The 10,540-nt window shown below is 43.2% G+C and overlaps 1 pseudogene; it reads left to right on the top strand.

Annotated features, from left to right (window-relative positions):
• The first annotated feature begins 8,837 nt into the window (after positions 1–8,837).
• LOC102002952 lies at positions 8,838–9,859 on the top strand (annotated as a pseudogene).
• The last annotated feature ends 681 nt before the right edge of the window (positions 9,860–10,540 follow it).

Here is a 10,540-nt window from a genome sequence, read left to right as displayed (position 1 = left end):
CTTTGCCTAATTTTATTTTCTCTCAGGGAGAAGCAATCAGCTTCTAGGAGAATCTTGATAGTTTAAACAAAACATAGGAAGCCTATGATGTTTGTTTTATAAAAAAAAAAATGAATGCTTTGTTTTCAGTAAAGCAGGATTCTTAATCCTGAGGAAGAATATATTCATCACCTGATATTCACAGATTACTTTCCTGTTCTAAAACCCTGGCCACTTCCAACTGGTTTATAAAGAAGTTCCTTATATTATAGAACACAGCTATGCCAACCAAGAGCATCTCACACATCTTTCAGGAGTTATAAAGATATTTTTCAAATGTGCATCACCTCAAAGTCTTCAGGGAAAATATTTAAGAACTGAAGAATTTAAAGTGGTATTTCAATCTAAGGTCCTCCCATCATTTTTGGAAAAAGGGGGTTTTCAAAAAATAGATGTGTGCCTATGTTCTTTGTATGTCCAAGTACTATCTTTAAACTTACAAAGTAGTACCAATGCATGGATGTTTGATTCCATAATAAATCAGGGCTTAAACCAAATAAGAAATGATTTTATAACATGAAATATCAGCAATAGTCATACTTTCTTCTTCATAAATATTTCCTATTCTCCAAGTCATAAGTTATAAGTTATACAAATATAATAAATCCTCAAATCCTCAAAGTCAACCCTGACTGTTTCACTAACAAAGAAAAGTCCTCTTAGGGAAAATTATTTTCTTTAATGAAAATCATTTCTATACTTCTGAATAAGGATATCATTTGAGGACTCAAATAGACCACTGCATTCTTTGTGTTCAATGGTTTCCAGAATTGTATTGCTTTTACCACCTTCTTGCAAAAGTCCTGTCATAATCACCCTTAAAAATGAAAATCATTAGAATATAAAGAAAGGAATTCATATTGTAAGCTTCAAGAAGGATGGAGTAGTGAATGAGACCAAACTCTAGGACAGAAAGTAGTGATACACCAATTAGCTCAGCTGTTGAGAAGGTCCTTTCAAAGGAATGTTGCCACCAACTAAAGAGCCAGATCTCCGTGCTAATGGAGCAACAATAACAATAATACCTCAGATTTGAATGAATACTACATAATTTGTTATGAGCTTAACATACAATGGCTTACTCATGAAAACCAGAAGGAAGTGGGTCAGAATTGTTAGACAATAATGACTAAAGAGATGGCTCAACAGTAAGAGTGTATCCTGCTCTAGCACAGGGCCCAAGTTAAGTTCCCCGCATCCACTCTGGGCAACAGGCAATCACCAACACTCCAGCTCCAGAGGGAATCCCGTACCTCTGGCTTCCATGGGCACCTGTACTCATATGACACATCCACACACAGTTACTTAATCAAAAGTAAAATAATTTTTAAGAATTGTTATGGATTATAAAAGATGTCAGAGGTTCAGTAGAAAAAAACTGACACAAATCAGCCTTCAAAAGAGATTCATTGGGAGAGTAATCAGCATCACAGCTTTGGCAGCTGTGGTGGGCAGCCATGACACCCTGGAGAGAGAAGTAAACCCTTTTGTTCCCATGCTTTTAAGACAGTTATAGCATCATGCTCTAAGTAATAGGATGGGGCCCTGAAGGGAAGAGGTGAGTCCTTCATTCTCATGACTATTAGGAGAGCTTGGAGCATCATAGAACAGGCAGTCATGACAGGTGCTCAAAGTAGGAGAGCAACCTTTGGAGGCAAGATCTCTCACTAGTGAGTCTAAGATAGCTAGTCCTCAAGGAACCCCAGTGATCCTCCCCCTACTTCTGCCCCCCACCAAGCCACAGAAACACGTGGCTTTCTACATGGACGCTACAGACTCAAATTCAGTCCTCACGTGTGTGCAGCAAGAGCTCTTATGCACTGAACTATCCCTCCTGTCTCCCCATCCCCCCCCCACTTCCTGTCCACCCTCCTCCCATCTACAGCATTTCTACGGCCGTAATCCTTATGAGGTCAGAGAAGAGGAGAAAAGAACGCCGCAGTGAAAGCATTGCTTTCTGTGCTACCAGCTCTTTCCCATTCCTTTTCTTCCCTGATGCCCAGCGTTCGTAAAAGCACAAACGTGTGAGTGCTTTAGATCCTAGTGGTGAAATCACAGCGTGCGTGCTTGTCTTTCCGTGAATTACTTCGCATAGCACAGTGCCCTCCGCTTCATCTGCGGTACAGCACATGGCAGAGCTCCCAGCTCTTCATCTTGAATGCCGTTCCACTCTCTCTAGCCACTACATCTTCTTCATCTCGTCATTCTCCGTACATTTCGAGTTCCCAGATCTTGGCTGTTGTGAATATGCTGGATAAACGTGGAGAGTAGGGATCCTTCCAAGACGGAGATTGGATATATGAGCATGGAGCGTGGGATCCTAAAACACAGTGTGTTTAATCTTGTGAGACTCTCCCTGATATTTCCCTTACCAAAACTGTAGAATTTTATACTTCCAGGTATAAAGGTGAATAAGAGCTCTTTCTCTTCGGTTCCTTGCATTATGTCTATAATGACGACGGCCACTGTAACATTTGTGAAGGATTTCCCACTGCTTGTGATTTCTACCTCCCGACGACTAGTACTGGTGAGGCATTTAAATACGCCCATTATATACTCAGAAGCAGAGACTGAATGTTGGTTGCCAGAGAGGATGGGAGAAATGCGGGTAAACGGGTATGAAGGTTCCAATGTAGATTACGTCCCAAGACTTGATGTGCAGACCAAGACTGACTACTGTGACTACAGTTGACATTGCCAACCTAGTAGATGAACTTTGTTAAGGACATTTCTCCACAATAATCTCAGTACCAATAAAGGATCACTGGGGTCACAAATTTGCAGATGAGTTTGCTAGTGGTAAATAATTCACAGTGTCAAAATACTCAAATATGTATGTATGTGTGTGTGTGTGTGTGTAAAGTATGTATTTATGTGTGTAATATGTAACTGTACATATGTGTCTATACATAAATATGCAAATATATGTGATGTGAACTGCATATTGTGTATGCATTATGTGTGTGATATTATGTATGTAATTATTTATTTTGTATATAGCTTTACCAAATCTCTCTAATGAAAGGTATAGAGATGAGACCACCACCAGAGCCTTTCATATAGAAAGGCTAGAGGTTCCCAACCTTCCTAATGCTGTGACCCTTTAATACAGTTTCTCATGTCGTGGTGACCCTCCAACCACAAAATCACTTTTGTTGTTACTTTATAACTGTAATTTTGCTACTGTTATGAATCATAATGCAAACATCTGTGTTTTCCAATGGTCTTAGGGACCCTTATGAAAGGGTCATTCGATGCCCCTACAGGTGTATCAACCCTGGTTAAGAACAACTGATAAAGGTCTCTTTGGAAGTGTTCATCAAGACTCAACCATGCCAGCCCTTAGATGAACAGAATACTGAACAGCTACCGCCTCTCTTTTTGCCTCTTGCCTGCACTGCTGTAACACGTGAATAGAAACCTAATTATTACCTTTAACTTGGCTCCCTCTGATTTACTAACTCCACACTTGGCAGCCCATCCTGTGAGAAACACATTATTAGCAGGTTGACTGTACAGACATTTCTAACAACTATCAACACAGCGAACGGAATAAGGTGGAACATTGTCTAAAAGCTGACAGCAAATATTTATTTGAGCTTTGGCCACTCTTTTAAAAGTGTTATCCTCACACCCATTCACAGTAGCCTCAAAGAAATAAAATGTCTAGAAACAAACCTAGCCAAGGAGGGTAAAGAATCTTTATAGTAAGCCGGGCGATGGTGGCTCACGCCTTTAATCCCAGCACTCGGGAGGCAGAGACAGGCAGATCTCTGTGAGTTAGAGACCAGCCTGGTCTACAGAGCTAGTTCCAGGACAGGCTCCAAAGCCACAGAGAAACCCTGTCTCGAAAAACCAAAAAAAAAAAAAAAAAAAAAAAAGAATCTTTATAGTGAAAATATTAACTCTCTTAAGAAAGAGACAGACACCAGAAAATGGGAAAAATCTCATTCTCATTGATTGGAAGAATAAATACTGTGGAAATTATCATTTTACCAAAAGATACTTGCAGATTCAATACCATCCCAATCAAAATTCAGATCTCATTATTCACAGAAATAAGAAAAGACAACTCCAGAACTCATATGAAACCACAAGAAAAACTTTGAGAGCCAAAACAATCCTGAACAAAATGGCAGCGCTGGAGGCATTACCGTTCCAGATCTCAAGATATGTTACAGAGCCACAGTATTAAAAACAATATGGCACTACCACAATAACAGACATGTAGATCAATTAAACAAAATCAAAGATCCAAACTTGAGTACATGTAACATCAGCCATTTAATGCTGGACAAAGATGCCAAAAAACATATGCTGTAGAAAAGAAATCATCTTCAACAGGTAACTCTGAGAAGACCAGATGTCCACTTGCAGAAGAATGAAATTAGAATTGTAATCTGTCCCCTTGCACAAAGACTAATTCCAAATGGATGAAAGCCTTAAACTAGAACCCTGAAACAGAAACTCTGAGAGGAGAACTAGGCAGAACCACACAAGAGATGCATATTAAAAAGAACTTCATTTGCCCAAGGATGAAACATTAGTAAAATGTCGGGGAAAAGGCATAAGGAATAATACTATTAACTATCTCCCCTAAAATATCTCTAATACATGTAAGTGGGTGTATAGATATACATAAATAGTTCAAATAAAATTTCCCCATCTAAGCTGACAGTGCTTACAAAAAAGCCATAGACCATCTCACAAAAACCCCAACACTAGGCATGAGAAGCCCCCTTTTGAGTTGGTCAAGGTGGCCCAAGGGATCTCCAAGACATTAATAGACTTTTTCAAGTTTTCTTGTTTGCCCCACTACAAAGGAATAAGGTAAATTCCTGTTGCTAAAGACATCATACATTTCAGACACAGGGCCCAGTCTTTGCCCCCTCCCTGAGGACCATGCAAGCTTCCAAAGGAGAGAAGCAACCAGCAGTCTGCCCAGCTGTAACGCCTATGAGCCACAACGGCTAACTGTCCACAGAGGTACTATTACTGCTCTATTGCCGACAGGCAAGGAAGCTAGGGTGCAGGCTTACCAGCTGCATTCAAGGGATGCTTAGTAAAACCAAGATTTGACCACAGATGGCCTGAGCACCTGCAGGAACCTGGGAGACCTCACAGTCGCCTGGAGGTATCTGTCAGGAAGCCTGGGAGTTGAATGTGCTTCAGCCAATAATAATTATCTCAGAGGAAGAAAAAGAAGAATTCCGGGAAGATAGGAGCAAGTGGGATATACAAATATTACATAACCTGTCCTAAGTTATAGACAAGTCCCTAGGTAAAAATGAGGTGTTTTTTTCATGACCATGTCCTTTGAAAGAAGATAATCAAGATTTCTTTCTATTATTCTTTCATACATTACATCCTGACTGCAATTTCCCTCCTCCACTCCTCCCAGTTCCTTCCTCCACCTCCCCTCTCGCCAAGATATACTCCTCTTCTGTTTCCCTTCCAATAAAAGAGCAGGCCTCCCAGGAATATCCACTGAACACGGCCTAACAAATTGCAATAAGACTATGCATATACCTTCATATCAAGGTGAACAAAGCAACCCAGTAGGAGAAAAAAAAGTGCCCCAACTGCAGGCAAAAGAGTCAGATACACCCCTACTCCCACTGTTAGGAGTCCCGCAAGAACACCCAACTGCACAACCATAAGGCTATGCAGAGAACCTAGCTCAGACCCATATAGGGTCCCTGTTTGTCACTTCAGTCCCTGGGAACTGCTTTGAGTCCTTAGTTGAGTTTGTGGGTTGTGGTCTCATGGTGTTCTCTACCATTCTGACACCTATGATCCTCCCATACACACACACACACACACACACACACACACACACACACACACACACACAACCAGCTGTGGGGTTTGCTGCTCCACCTAGAATTTGGCTGTGGTTCTCCGCATCTGCTCCCATCAGCGGCTGGATGGTGCCCCTCTGATGACAACCGGGCTAGACACCAACCTATTGAGTATAGCAGAATTATTAGAAATCATTTTGTGGAGTATTTTTTCGGGGGGGGGGGCTGCCAGTTGTGTTTGGTGCCATTCGGGATCTCTGGGTTTTCCTGCCTCTGGTTACTGGCCACCCAGGCAGTGCCAAGCACGGGCTCCCTCTTGTGCCATGGGCCACACACTGGACCAGTCATTGATTGGCCACTCCTACAACTTCTGAGCCACCATTACCCCAGCAGGTCTTGTAGGCAGGAAATCATACTTTAAAAGACAAAGGGCAGTAGTGGCACACACCTTTAATCCCAACCCTCAGGAGGCAGAGGCAGGTGAATCCCTGTGTTCTGGGCCAGTCTGATCTACAGAAGCAATTTCCAGGACAGTCGGGGCTACAGAGAAGCCCTGTTTTGAAGGAGGAGGAGGAGGAGGAGGAGGAGGAGGAGAGGAGGAGGAGGGGAGTGAGAGACCCGGGATATAGATAAAACACTCTTTTGGGGGAGGGGATGACTTAGTAAAGTGCTTGCCATGTGAACATGAGGATCAGAGTGTGGTTTTTCTGGAACCCACATTAAAAGCCAGACATGGTGGTACAAGGTTGTTATCCCAACACTGGCAAGAGAGAGCCTAGCCAACAAGGCCCAGGTGTCATTGAGAGACCCTGTCTCAAAACACAAGGTGAGTGACCTGAGAGATCATACCGAAGCTTGACCTCTGTCCTATAAATACATGCACACAAATATGCACCTGCATACATATGCACTTGCTCCCATACACACATGTACACCTGCCTATATGCACACATGAGGGCTCCCTGCAGGCACCAGACAGTGAGAACCACACCAGCACTCCCCCCCCCACACACACACATACACATGCACACACACACACACACACACACACACACACACCAGGTTCTTTTGAGCTAATTCTTCCATCTCACCATCCTTACTATGAAAGGAGAGAATGTCAGAGGCAAAGAGTCACCTGAAGGAGTTTGAACAGAGAAAGAAGCGGATTAGAGCACAGAAAAGCAGGCCAGCACTCAAAAGAAAGAAGGCTGCCTTTTATCTGAGTCAAGAGGGGAAAAAAAGACATCAGTTAAAAGTTCAGGAGCCATGAAGAGGCAGCAGAGATGGTGTTTGGGCCAGGTGTAAGGAGTGAAGGAGTTCCCGTTCAATGCTCTCAGTCTTCTTAGGAAAATCAAAGACAAGGTCGTGAGCGAAGACCAAGATTTGAGGCTGATTGGAAGGGACAGGGCTAGAGCGGCCACTCGGATGATGCATTAGGAAGGGAACGTGCAATAAATAAGAGAATCACTAAGCAGCAGACAGAGCAAGTGACATCAGTGCAACGCAGCTGGCAGGGACTGTAACACGGAGGGCGAGATGATGCCCCTGGTGGTCATGGGAATGGGGAATCAGGCCTGAGATGGAAGGGTATGTACCCTGAATACGATGTACCCTAAAATGCCAGCCCAGAGCATTTGCACCAGGCACAAGCAGCAGTCTGCACTCACTGCCTTCCCACCGCCTCCTGTAACTCCCCCATCGTGACTATTATCACAAAGGGTTACAAACATTTATTAAGTAGCCCCCCAACTTGACATCTCAATCCTGCCTTGTTCATCACTCTGCCAGCAATAAAGAGCAAGGTAGGTACCTCACCCAAAGGGACCAGTTAGTAATTGTGTACTTGACCTGAGCCACCACACTGTTAGCTTCTCACCTTAATGCTAGTCCAGCTCCAGCTGCATCTTCCTGACTTTTCCCCTGGTGGAGACTCTGACTCATGGGACTTGTGCACACCCTGGATTTGATCTGCCTGTTCTGCCCTGCCTAGCAGCTGTGCTGGCCTCTCACCGTGAACACCTGATTCCACAGCCCTCTTCCTCCCCGGGTTACCGCTCCAGCATCCTAACCCAGCATACCGACTATAGTCAGTGCATCTGCTACTACCATGTTTGTGCTGAATTTTGCCGATGAAGAAGTACTATATACCCAGAATGAGAGAATACAGACAGCATAGGAAGACAAAACTGATGGGGTCAGAGTTAGAATCATAACAGAAAGGAGCTAACATCTGACACCATAAGAACCAAGATCAGAAATATGTCATATACCAAGAACCAGGAAGAGAAACAAAGAAACAGTAGAGATGAGGAGGCCAAGAAGGCATCTAATTCCAAATAACATGCCTAAGCTTGTGAGCCAGGGGTATATGACCCATCTCAGTTCTGGATCACAGCCTAAGTGACAGAAAAAAATTATAATAAAAAATAATAAGCCTAAGAGTTGAAGAGATCATATGACTTCAAATTATATTTCTTCTCATATGCTTGTGTCCAAGTTAGGGTTACTATTGCTATGTGGAAACACCATGAATGAAAGCAAGTTTGAGAGGAAAGGGTTTATTTGGCTCACATTTCTGAATCCATCCATCACTGAAGGAAGTCATGGCAGGAACTCAAGCCGGGCTGGGACCTGGAGATAGGAGCTGCTGCAGAGGCCATGAAGGGTACTGCTCTCTGGCTTGCTTTCAATGGCTTGAAATGGGCAGAGCCCTCCCCATCAATCACTAATTAAGAAAATGAGGCATCTTCTCAATTGAAGCTCCATTCTCTGCCATGACCTTAGCTTGTGTCAAGATGACATGAAACTCTCCAGTACAACTGACCTCTTGTGAACACGACACAGAATTACATCATTATTAAGCCACAACCTTTCCTTTCTTGTTCATCCCCAAGCTCTCATGCTAACAGGAACATCACGGCAGCAGAGTGTGTTCTGTGGACCATGTGCTGCTATGGATGCCTGGGCTACTTGACATGTAAGTTGAGAAGACTCGAAATGCTGGGCTGGACTAAATGCCTGACGAGGATGGTATTTCAGCAGTTAGTTGGTACTTTAGAAAACCATAGGGTTCATCTCTTCATCTCAAAGTACCATAAAGAAAATTGGTACTGAATTATCTCTGATTCAGTGTCCAAGAGGTCAATTTCTGTCTACCAGAATGGAGCCCCACCCTCCCAACAGAGGATGTGGCAGCATCTTCTCCTGATGTTGGGTGGGTAGCTACAGAAGAGGAAATGTGTTCAATAGACTAAGGGAGGAGGTCAGGTTCAAGCCTCCCCTTGGGGATGGCCTTCCTTGCTTTGAGAAGCCCCCAAGCAGGCTTATTTTCTTCCCAAACTTGTTACAAGATGAGCCTCCTCCAAAAATGACCCTGGCCAGTGAGAAAGCCTTGCAGAAGATCTCCCATTCAAGAATGAGCTTGCTGCCCTGAGAGCTCAGCTTGCCAAGATTGTGACCCTCTGTCACAAGAGCAACAGAGATTCTTAGAACACTTAGATTTTTCCACATCTGTAACTGTTAGAACACTTAGATTCTTCCACATCTGTTACTGCAGCACCACCACCTCCTTCCCACCCCCTGCCATTGACACTCCACCCAAGTATGTCTGCTCTCGATCTGCTTAAAGAGAGAAGAGAGCAAAAACTCGCACTGGAAAGACTTTGGCTAAGAGCCTCCCAAAGAAGCCTGATGTGCCAAAGATCCTTGAGATCTTTAAAGATATGAACAGGGTGAGGCTACCCTCAGTCAAGAGGTCAGAGAAAGACCTAAAGCCTAAGTCAGTGCATACTACTGACCCCGCTGCCCTCACAGTGGACGCTCTGAAATAGAAGTTTGCTTAGCAGTATCAACACAATAGCCAAGATGAAGTTGAAAAGGGAATTCCAAAACCAGAGTCAGAGACCACCTCAGTTCTGGAGTTCTCCTTAACACAAGTGTATTATGACATGTTTTTAATAGGCATCCAGGGTTCATCTTCAAGCATGAGTAACAATTGTAGGGCTTCAGAAGACAAATAGGCTATTCGAGAATGTTTCTGTACATTTTCAAATTTTGCTTTCCTATTTTTTGTTTCTTTGTTTGTTTGTATTTTGTTTTTTGAGACAGGGTTTCTCTATGTAGCCCTGGCCATCCTGGAACTCTCTTTGTAGACCAGGCTGGTCTCAAACTCACAGAGGTCTGTCTGCCTCTATCTCCCCAGTGCTGGGATCAAAGGCCTGTGCTGCCACCACCCAGCCCCCCTTTCCAATTCTTAACATTAATATCTATGCAAATATTTTAAACGCATGCATTTGAAGATAAAAAAGTATGTAAAAACTTGTTATGAATAACACCAATGAGAAAACTGTTTCTCTTCTTTGATAGTTTACTGCTCATAGATGGAACACCTGGTCTACCCTGTTATTAGAGAACAGTGTTGGAGATGGGAATGCCTCCAGCAGGGCTTACATACGTTCTCACTTCTTTTTTTCCTCTGGAGCTGAGTTTACAGAAGATGTTTACTGCTGAGCCTCTGAATTGCTTTCCATTAGAGGGAAGTGTGGACCAGGAACTCTATGCTTACACCTCACTGACACCCAATGTTGGAAGGAAATGTACTTCTCAAGTAGTAACAAATCAAATTAATGAAGTAAATCACTTCTTAAATAAAAACCAGTATGTTCAAAGAGGGGGTACATCACAATATAAAATAGTCCAGA

Source organism: Microtus ochrogaster, linkage group LG2 (genome assembly GCF_000317375.1).
Source record: "Microtus ochrogaster isolate Prairie Vole_2 linkage group LG2, MicOch1.0, whole genome shotgun sequence".
NCBI classification, from domain to species: domain Eukaryota; kingdom Metazoa; phylum Chordata; class Mammalia; order Rodentia; family Cricetidae; genus Microtus; species Microtus ochrogaster.
The sequence above is the reverse complement of the archived record's forward strand: the minus strand, read 5'-3'. Positions and strand labels throughout refer to the sequence as shown.